The sequence below is a fragment of the Populus alba genome, chromosome 6, assembly GCF_005239225.2.
Source record: "Populus alba chromosome 6, ASM523922v2, whole genome shotgun sequence".
Lineage (NCBI taxonomy): Eukaryota > Viridiplantae > Streptophyta > Magnoliopsida > Malpighiales > Salicaceae > Populus > Populus alba.
Window position 1 is genome coordinate 12,729,517 of NC_133289.1, and position 10,655 is coordinate 12,740,171.

The 10,655-nt window shown below is 36.6% G+C and overlaps 1 long non-coding RNA gene across 1 annotated transcript; it reads left to right on the forward strand.

Moving 5' to 3' along the window:
- The first annotated feature begins 5,037 nt into the window (after positions 1-5,037).
- LOC118048016 (uncharacterized) lies at positions 5,038-7,684 on the forward strand. Its single transcript, XR_004687417.2, has 2 exons — positions 5,038-6,654; positions 6,752-7,684. It is a non-coding gene; the product is annotated as an uncharacterized lncRNA (long non-coding RNA).
- Positions 7,685-10,655: the final 2,971 nt, after the last annotated feature.

Consider the following 10,655-nt stretch of genomic DNA (forward strand, 5'->3'; position numbering starts at 1 on the left):
CTGCTATTTTGGAATTGATTTGAACTGCGAAGCTGTCCATGTAGTCTTGGCATTCTTGACGCTCTTGCTTAGCCTTGCTCATCTCTTCTTCCATCTCGAAGTAGTGGCTTCTCAACTCCCTTAACTCTTCTTCTCGTACCTCGATCTCCGATTGTAAAGCCTTATTCTTCCTTTTGAAGACTCAGCTCTCTTCTGGTAAATCTCTCATGTCAGACCTCAGCGGCCCTTCTCGCATTTCTTTCTTCCTCTAGTTGCACCATGTATTGAGCTCTAAACCTTCCTTCCTTCTTCTATATCGAGGTTGGCTAGACGATTCTTCTCCTTTTCAACTTCTATTTTCTTTAAAAGAAGTTTCCTTCCCTTCTTCAAAGAATCCATCGTCTCCTTATCAACATTCACGCCTTTTGTTGCCCTCCTAACCTTAGCCAATTCTTTTTCTGCTATCCCATTCTTCTTGACCAACTCATCATAATCAGTTATTCGACTCCTCAACTCAGCCTGGACTCCTGTTGTTATCTCTTCAGCTACCTCAGCCTTTTTCTGCCATTCCTTTAGAGACATTAGCTGCTTCTCTTGTTTTTCTAACCGCTGATTCAGGAAAACTCTCATCGTATTTTCCTCCTCTAGCTGGTTCTCTAACAGTTGTTGTCGCCCCTTACTTCTGTTGAGTTCTATTATACACTGGTCTAACTGCTTTCTTAAATCATCCTTTCTTTCCCTTTTCTGTGGTTCCATAGCCGCCTCAGACTGTTCTTGTGTAGAGAGACCCTTCACTTCAGAAAAATCTTCATTCCTCCAAACTATATAATTATGGCTGAATGAGGTTTCAAAACTGCTTCCTTCTTCTCTTTTCACCTTCACGGGTCTTTCCCAATCCTGTCGGATAAGCTTCATTTCTTGGATGAACGGTTGGTGCTTGAATAACCCAACGAAATCAGCTAAACCCAAGGTTCTTGGCGTATATTGCATTCCGCCAAACTGCCTTGTTACGAGGGCGGGCGCATAGCTGATGTAACCGGTTACACCAATTAGAGGAACCCATGTCTTGTTTCCGCAGCTCATTGTGCAAATAACGTTGTTCATCCACGGTGCCTTCCATTTGAAGTTGCTACTTGGCAATGTTGCATACTTATCCCTCCATGCCTTCTCATCCCAATTCTTCCAAGTCTCATCTATGGTAATCTTTAATGGTCGCAAGTCAAACCACCAAAAGTTGTTGAAGATGTCTCTCGGTGCTTCGATATGACTAATTATCCATAGGTACAACATAGGGACGCAACATCTCATTGCCCCTTTTCCATGTGTCCGGCAGTGACTAAGAGATAACATGGTTTCCCCCAAGATGGCTGAGGAAGGATTGATCCGGTCACGCTCATACTCGACGAAGACACTTGCTGCTTCTAAACTGATGACCCCAGTTTCGGAAGGGAACAACACTAGCCCAAAAATGGCGAAGGCCACCAACCTATAACGCTCGTCTCCCAACTTGCCTTCTTCGGCATTTTTCTTCATTCGGGCTTCAATGACCTTCCATTTAAAACCCCTTCAGCGACTCTACACTGGCTGATCTTTCTAAGCTTAATAAGTTGACTACTTCCGAAGCTGTGTCTTCAAATCTGCGTCGGTGGTAGATTCTGTGGCTGTCATTTGAAAGTCCAGAAATTCTCTCATATTCTTCCAAGGTGGGTGTCATATCGATGTTTCCAAAGGTAAAACATCGATAACTTGGATCCCAAAATCTCAGAAGGGCTTTGATCGCCGCTGCTTGTACAGGTAACCTCATTATCTGTGCAATTCTCCCATATCTCCTTTCAAACAAAGTCTCGTCGACATATTCCATGATAGGCAGCAACTTTCCTAAGTCGTTGACCATGTGATTTACCTTGGTAATGCATGGTAAACCACTAGTATCGATTCTTGGGCATTTTCCTTCGGCAATCTGAGCCAACTCAGACTCTTGTCCATATTCTTGGAAAGAGAGGTACTTAGTCATGATTTCAGCTCAAAAACCTGGGTTGATGAATTCAAATTATTAATCGTGATGCAAAATGAAAGTAAGATTCACAACCTAAGGACAAGCTCTAATTATCAGTGAGAGTGGGTAGTTTTTCTATCTAGTCTGAAAGGGTCTCATATCTGCCCAGTGACGTTCTTCGTAAAGAAGTATGGGGGCGTTGCAAGGAACAGTTAAGACACGTATGCCCACCATTACCAAGCAGGCACTCAGATATGAGTTGGGTGTTTCACGCATTTAAACCCTGACCAATAGTCTTAGGGTAAATCGCTAATTCCCCACTTAACTTAAAGCTTGTGTGTGCTTTTCAGAATTAAAGCAAGTGATGCATGAGACAATTGTATAGAATGCATGAATAATATGAGTAGAATAAAATAAAATAAATACGCAAATAAAAAGGACAGGCATATTAACAATAAACACACAAACACACCAATAAATCAGACAAAACAAAGCTTAGTCTACAAGATCCCCAGTGGAGTCGCCATTCTGTCGCACGTGTGCGGCGTCGCGGCGAAAAATGTATTGTTTGTTCCATTTTCTTATCTACAATGTAAATCTATCTATATCTATGGGGATACAAGAAAATATTGTCTTTTATGGGTGGAAAATGGAAAGGGAGTCGCCACCTAGTATTTTGGTCACTAGGAACCCTAACTGTATGTCTCAAAAGATCGGGTACGGGGACTAGTTGCGTAAAGGGAAGGTATTAGCACCCCAAATACGCCCTACCTAAGGTAAGCTGCATTGTTTTATTGTCTGATAAAATCTAAGGTATTTTTCGTGTTTTTCTAGTTGTTGGTCTGTCTATGGTTCAAGAAAAATCCTCCTCGGTAAGAAAGGCTTTATCTTATCGGGTAAAATCCTAACCGTTCTAACGTCCATACCAAAATTTCATTAATAATATTTAGGAATACGTTTTACGTATAAATTCGTAATCCCAAATACTAAAAGAAAACAAAAAAAAAAAAGATTTTTGATTTTTTTGAAATATTGGCCTAGTTCTCATGGCTTAAATAAACTGGTTATTAAAGCCAAAATGCATGCTAATACATATATTGTTTTGAAAATTTTCTTTGTTGTGTGAAAATATGATGTTATAATATTTATATATATATATTGGAGAGGCTAGGCCGTATGCATGAAAACAAAACCTTTTTTTTGGAAAATATTTATTTTTTGATGCTTTAACAAAAATCGGGCATTTTAATACTGGGTTTGTATTCTTACGGTATAAAAATACAACCCAATATTAATCCACTTTGATAAAAATATGCAGAAAAATCAACAACATTTTTAGGGACTTTTTAGAATTTTTTTGAAAGCAAAAAACATTTTTTTATTCTGAAAATCTTTGATATTTTGACGAAAACCGGGTATTTTTAACACTGGTTTTGTATCTTTACGGTATAAAATACAAACCAACATTAAACACTTCTGACCAAAAACATGCAGGAAAATCAACAATATTTTTTTAGATTTTTTGAAATATTTTTTTTTTAGTAGAAAAAATATATATACACAATATACACACATATATATTACAATATACTATAATTCATAATATATATATAATAACAAATCGGGTTGGGCCGGCCCAAATGAATGGGCCGAACCCAACCTAGCTAGAATCGGGCCGATCTCGGCCCGCAAGGAGGATGGGCCGATCTCGGCCCGCAAGGAGGATGGGCCGATCTCGGCCCAACACAAAAAATTCTTTTGACTGGGCCAGACTCGGTCTGGCCCAAAATAAATAATAACAAAACTGGGCCGGAAACCCGGCCCAGTGTAAAAAAACCCACGGGGAAGGGAATTATTTTCCCTTCCCCTACCTCCTGCATGCAGAACGATTCTGCATGCAGGAGGATAACAAATATAAAAAATGAAAACGTAGGGGGGGAAAGAAAAAATACCTGGCACGGCGGAGGTGAGGCTGCTGGTCGCACGTACGGGTTGACGGTGTTGCAGCGGAGATCGGCGGCTCAGAACGACGGTTCCCCACAGTTCGGGTGTATCCTCTCGGGTCGTGTTCGGTTAACGTTTTCTTTAAACTCTCCCACGGCTTCTGTCCTCTTCTCCCTTTTTTTTCAGTTTCGTTTTCTTGAGTTTTAGGTGTTTATTTCTTTAGGTCCACTGTTTCTCTCTCCTTCAGTTTCTCTCTCTCTCTTGGTTTCGGTCTCCCTTTCTCTCCCGTGCTTCACATCTTTCCTCTTCTTTTATAGGCGGACAAAGGAGCGGGGCTGCATGGGCAGCGTGGGGAGCAGAACAAGGTGGGTTGAGCTGGGGCAACGTGGGGGGCAGCGCCGGTCGGCTGGTCGGTGAGCGTGGTCGATCACGGCGTGGCCCTCCTGGCTTCGCATCGTCCGAGGTGCATGGGCTTGGTCTGTCAGCGCACGCGAGGAGAGAGGGGCACCGCCTGATTAAACAAAGGTTTCGTCCATGCTGCTGCACGTTCGGGGAGGAAGAAGAAAGGTGAATAGTGCCGTTCAAAACGGCACCGTTCGGTCCTCCTTTTTTTTTTTTTTTTTTTTTTTTTTTATGAAACGGCGTCGTTTTGGGGAAAACGCGCCGTTTCATTTAAAAAATGGCGCCAGAATACGCAAAATTTCAACTCAGCCCTCAATTATCTTTTGATTCTTTCAATTACGTCCCTGCCAAATTCGGTCCTCGCCCCCATAGTTGGCCGCGTTTTTCATCTTGGTCCTTGGCCTCTGATTTATGCAATTAAGCCCTCAATTGATCAATAAACTCCAATTTCTTCAATTATGCCCCTGGATCAAATCAAGACAGCTCCCTCTATTTACCCGCATTTTCCAAATTGGTCCCTGGTTTTGGATTTTCACAATTAAGCCCCTAATTGGCCATTAAACTTCAATATTTATGCAATTAAGCCCCTGATTTGGCCTAATAAAATTCCAAAAAAAATATTATTTTGGTCCCAGAACTTAAATTTCTTCTAATTAAAGCCCAAATTGACTTAAAAATCAATTTTTTCTTGTAATCAAAAACCCCTATAAAATCTATAAAATTCAAATTAAGTCCATAAACATCCAAATTTGGGCTTTTCTCCTCAAAATTCAAATTTTCCTTCTCAACAGGGCTCTCATCCTTCAAGAATATATTGTCAAAAATCCATCTTTGTATTTTTAACCTCCTTGACCGATTTTTCTGACCATTTGCTGAGCGCTTCTGCCTCCTGTTATTTTTCTAACCTCCTTTGGCTATTTATTTTATTTCAATTATGGGGACCCAAAAATGGGTTACAACAAGGTGCATGGACATTTCATTCTCAGTTCACAGTGTTACTAGGTTTGGTTTGGTATGTTCAAGGGTGGACCTACAGCATTAGCCGGGGAGCCATGACATCCCCAAAGTTAGAAAAAGTCTTCATTTTAGAAATCCTAAAAATGCAATATATACTTGAATTTAAGGTTTGTTTCATAAAAATATACAACCCCCCCCCAAAAAAAAAAAAAAACAAAAACAAAAACAAAAACAAAAACAAAAAAGAAAAATTGTTAATTTTATTTCCAAATGTATACTAATATATTTTATATTGAACACCCCATACCTAAAATCTAGTTCTGCCCCTGTCCGCATTATGTTTCTTGAATTCATGACGTCTTCACTACTTTTGTCAAACCCTGCCAAAAATATGGGTATACTAACATGTACAAGGGTTTATCCCTTTTTCATACAAAGCTTGCTTTCAAATCCTAATTTAGTTCAGATGGTTTTGTGCATATGGAAATCATCATGGTTCCTATTGGTAGTGAGTCTGCAATGGTCTGATGTAGTTGAAGATAATAGGTTGCAAGGGTATCACATCTGTTTTGTCTGAGCCAATGATTAAGATGTTAAAAAGGAAATGATATGATTGTGGACTAGCGACCCAATCCTGAATGCTTAAAAATATTATAGGAGCGTGATTCGTTGTAAACACTAAGTTGTTTCCCACCATTGCAAAACTTGGTGTTTGTGTTTTTCCTAGAGACAAAATTGTCTTTTCCAATATGATTATTGATGTCATGATGTGATGTCAAATGCTAATTCTGGTCACTATTACATGCTAATTTGATGAATATGAAAACAGCGAGGATCAGAATCTGTCAAGTATTTGAAGGGGCAACCAAAGGATGAGGAGGAAGGACTGGATGAGGAGGAGGAGGAGGAGCACGGGGATACTCTGTGTGGGGCGTGTGGAGAGAACTATGCTGCAGATGAGTTCTGGATTTGTTGCGACATATGTGAAAAGTGGTTCCATGGCAAGTGCGTGAAGATCACTCCTGCCAGGGCTGAGCACATCAAGCAGTACAAATGCCCATCATGCAGCAACAAGAGAGCTAGACCTTGATATTAATATGGGTGTGGACCCTCACCTCTGCACTCATCTCATGCTCAACTCAGCTAACTCTTTAGCCAGTCAGGTTTTCTATGTTGTGCCATGTTACCACAGCATGTATGTATTCAGTACTTTGTTCTTGTGGACATGATGTTATTTTGTGTATTTAGAGTATTTGGTAGCTTAATTCACTGTTGATACCATATTGGGATCTATGTAATTTCCCGCGCGTAGGAAATCATATTCTGTGTCATAAAGGAAGAATGTTCTAATCATCCACATCCCCTTGCAAATTTTGGTAAAGCAAGAGTGGCTTTTTTTTTTTTTTTTTAATTTGAAGTTTAAATTTCAGGGTATGACATTTCGCTTATGTGAAACCATGGTTTTCCTTGCAGGTAAATCAACTAAAGAAGACATTATATAGGAATTAAAATGAGAATTCTTATCCCACTGTCGATTCCTTAGCAAACAAAGCATTGAAGTGAGTAGATTTGCCAGATAAGGTCTGCAGCATAACAAAGCTCTTTCAAGTATGTGTTCGTCTATATATAGTATGTATGCATGCATGCACTTTTTATTTTTTGAGAAAAAAATAGAAATAAACAATCTGAAAAGGAAGAAGATCCAGCTTTCAACTTCCCAGAAAGCCAGCCATTCATCAATGAAAATTGTAGGGTGATGCAGGCTTCTTTCCAAAGAATGGAATGGTCTCACCATCAATCTCCATTGCCAAAGAACCAAAATAATATCTGTCTATTTCATAAAAAGCATGACTAGCAACATTTATTTCTTTCCATCCTTTGTGTCTATTGGCAATTCAAATTTCTATCCTAAACTGTCTCTCGATTGTGTCATCGACAAACCGAGGTATTTTTCTGTCTTGATGATCGAATTCTTTGATATTATATGTGCAAACCTACTACAGAAGACTTGGTTCGAGATTTTAGCAACTGGGTTGACTGTGATAAGTTCGCTAGATTTTCACAGCTCGTGTCTCACCATGATAAGAACTTCAATCTTTATAATGGTGCTTGATGATGTGAGCTGTTTGATTCAAATATCTGTTGTAGTTGCAGGAGGTAAAATTGTTGAAATCAGATTTATTAGCAACTTCTTGCATCCGTAGCATGTCTGCAAGTTGCTCGCTGCTCACATGGGAAAAGAAGATATTTGCATTTCATGGAAAGAGAGAGTATAGCATGTTTTCGCTTCCCCTACTGATTAACAGTAAGGACAATGATTCGATTCTGTCAATTTCTTTGTACTTTTTTTTTTAACGAAGTTTTTCCATGTAACTCTTGAGAAATTAATACATGATTTTTTTTACATTTTATTTTATTTATGAGTAATTAAATTCTAATCATAACAAATAATTAAAAGACTGTTAATTTGCTATTAGTTTTTGTACTTGGAGTGGACAATTCATACATTTGATACGACTGCGTTATACATATCGTCGCTCATCAACCCAATTTCATGTTTTTTTCCCTAACCACTGAATTGGGTGTGGGATTGGATTATGACATAATGGAATATTGAAAAAACATATTGTATGGGATTGGATTATGATAGAATGGGACAATAATAAAGTTAACCCCCATAATTTATTTTCTCATATTTTTCTTCTTATTAAATTATTTTTTCTCTTTTTGCACTCATCACTCTTCTTTTCTATCTTTTAACTCGCTTGATTTTTTTCTCATTTTAACTCAATTGAAAGAAATTAAAGTCTGGAGGTTAATTTGTAATTTTAAAAAGTTAATTTGGTCAAATTAGAGGTTTAGTTGCATAAATATTGAACTTTGATATGTAATTAGAGACTTGATTGAAAAAATTCAAAATTAAGGACCAAGTTGAAAAAGATAAGTGATTGTAAGAGCTGAATTTAACAAAATCAAGGGTCAAATTAAAGAAAATTAAAAGTTTGATGATCAATTAAGGGTTTAAGTGCACAAATCAAAAACTAAGAACAAAGATTAAAGTGGTGCTAAACTTTGGAGTTGATGATTAAGTTTAGTAAGGGTGAAATTACATGAAATTAAGAGTTAGAAAAGTAATTATGGTTGCAATTAAAAGTAATTGTAAGAATAGGAACTAAAATGAAATATGTTAGATCCCAAATTAACAACATCTTATCCCTGATGAGCCATCACTGCATTTCAAATTCTGGGCTGATGGAGTTGACACTTTCAAACAAATAAATATGGAGCTACAAACCTTTAAATTGAATAAGGTTTGATCCAAATAAAAGATGTGCACCCTCTTTACCAAGATCAGGTGGTCTTCTACGACAATTACGTCAGAGTTACTTTAACAAAGCTTTGAAAATGATCAACTCAATCATCAATAAATGTGATACTCATTTCACAACACCACTAATCCTTTTTAGTGTGTTCACACTTCAAGCCTTAACAACATGTTATTATCAAAGGTTGGTCACATTTCTCTCAAGATCAAAAGGCCATAAACAAGCTCCTTGATTTCTAAGTTTGGAAAAACTTCAAAAACAAAGTTTGTTGCAAAACCACTATTGAAAAACCAGCATAGATATAAAGCTCACAGCTGTGAGATGTACTATAAAACCCTCTCATTTTTATCAAAGAGCTAAGCTTTGATCAATCTATATTTGAACCCATTAAAAACCATAGAAAAACTCTATAAATACCCCAACAAAACTCTATAAATACTCGTGGAAAATCATAGCAAGGGAGAGAAAGAGGAGAGGAAAAGATTGATAAAGGAACTCTAAAGTATGAAAGTTTAAGAGCCTAGCACAAAGATTTCAATAATTTTGAGAGAAAGTAACAAACTTAGAAAAGAAGAAACTAAAGCACAACAACCATTGTTTGAGCTTGGAAGGTATAAAATATTCATTTATCTTGGTAGATGATGTCCATGAGGCATATTTCTAGCCTGATCTTTCATGTTTTATGGTGTTTTTGAATATTTGTTGCATTATATTGCTTTTTGCTTTGATTTTGATTAATGCACAAAATATTATTTTTTTCTTTGTTCGATCATGTTTGGAGTTGTTTGTTAATGTTGTTGGATGTTTAGAATATACTTAGATGTTTAGATTAAATGAAATATAGTGATTTGAAAATCTGATAGTAAGTCTATTTACGTTTTTTTCTAGTTTGTTAGTGTGTGTTCTTGGTTCCTGAGCATGGTTTTTATTCCAAGTGTTTAAAGAGTCAATTTTGAATCAAAATTTGATATTCTTATAAGTTGTTTTAAGCTGTCAATTTTGAAATTTAGAACCTTTTGCGTGATTTTGATGTTATTTATTAGTGTTTTTTATTCAAACATGTTTGGTTATAGTTATGTAACTTGTTTGAATGAAGAAAGCATGTTTTAGAAAATATAAAATGCTAATTTTTGAGGCTTGATAGAGTGTTGGGTTTCTAGGTTCTTGAACAACGTTTTTGGAAAGAAAAATTGTTTTAGCTCTATGATTTGAATCAATTTTAGTTCAATTATTTGCACAAAATCCTTTAAACAACTTTATTAATTAATAATCTAGCATTTATTTGCATCAATAACATGTTTTTAGTAGGTTTTAATTCTAAGATTTTGGTTTTGAATCGAAACCTATTTTGATAACATTGAGTGATAATATAAAATGAAAAATTACACTAACCCTCCCAAAGTTTACTTGATTTTTCACTTTACCTCCATTGTTTCAGAAATTATAGTTTGCATCATTGGTAAACAAAAAATTTAAAATAAAATAAAAATATAAATCTACCGTCATAATGTAATATAACACAAAAAAAAACAAATCTCCCTTATTTTCCCCCTCCCTTCTTCTCTTCTCTCTTCATCTATTCTTTCCCTCAAAACATCAGCAATCAACAATCAAAATTCATGCCTAAATCTCATTGAAACTAATAGTATATTTTGTTAATCAAAAGATAGAAATTGCATACAAATTCCTTGACAAAAATACGAGTATAATTTGTTCTTCTCTATTTTTGGGTTCGCTAGATAGGAAAACCAAAACACCCAATGAAGCCATGATTTCATAAAAGGTCTATTCTTGTAAGCCCAATAGAAGAAGAGGAGGAGGAGGAGGAGGAAAGTAGTGGGCTTGAATTGGGTTTCACAAATTGGCAAAGAATTTCTTCTTCTTCCTTGAATTTGTTTTTATTTTCTTGAAGCGAAAAAGCGATATTGCTAAATCAAGATCGTTAGTTTTTTAAACTGCAGGCGTAAGAGATTAAATGCATTGCAAGGACCTTTGCTTCTTATTATGGAACCAATAAGATTTCTGTGGATTACTTTTAAATCCCATGCATC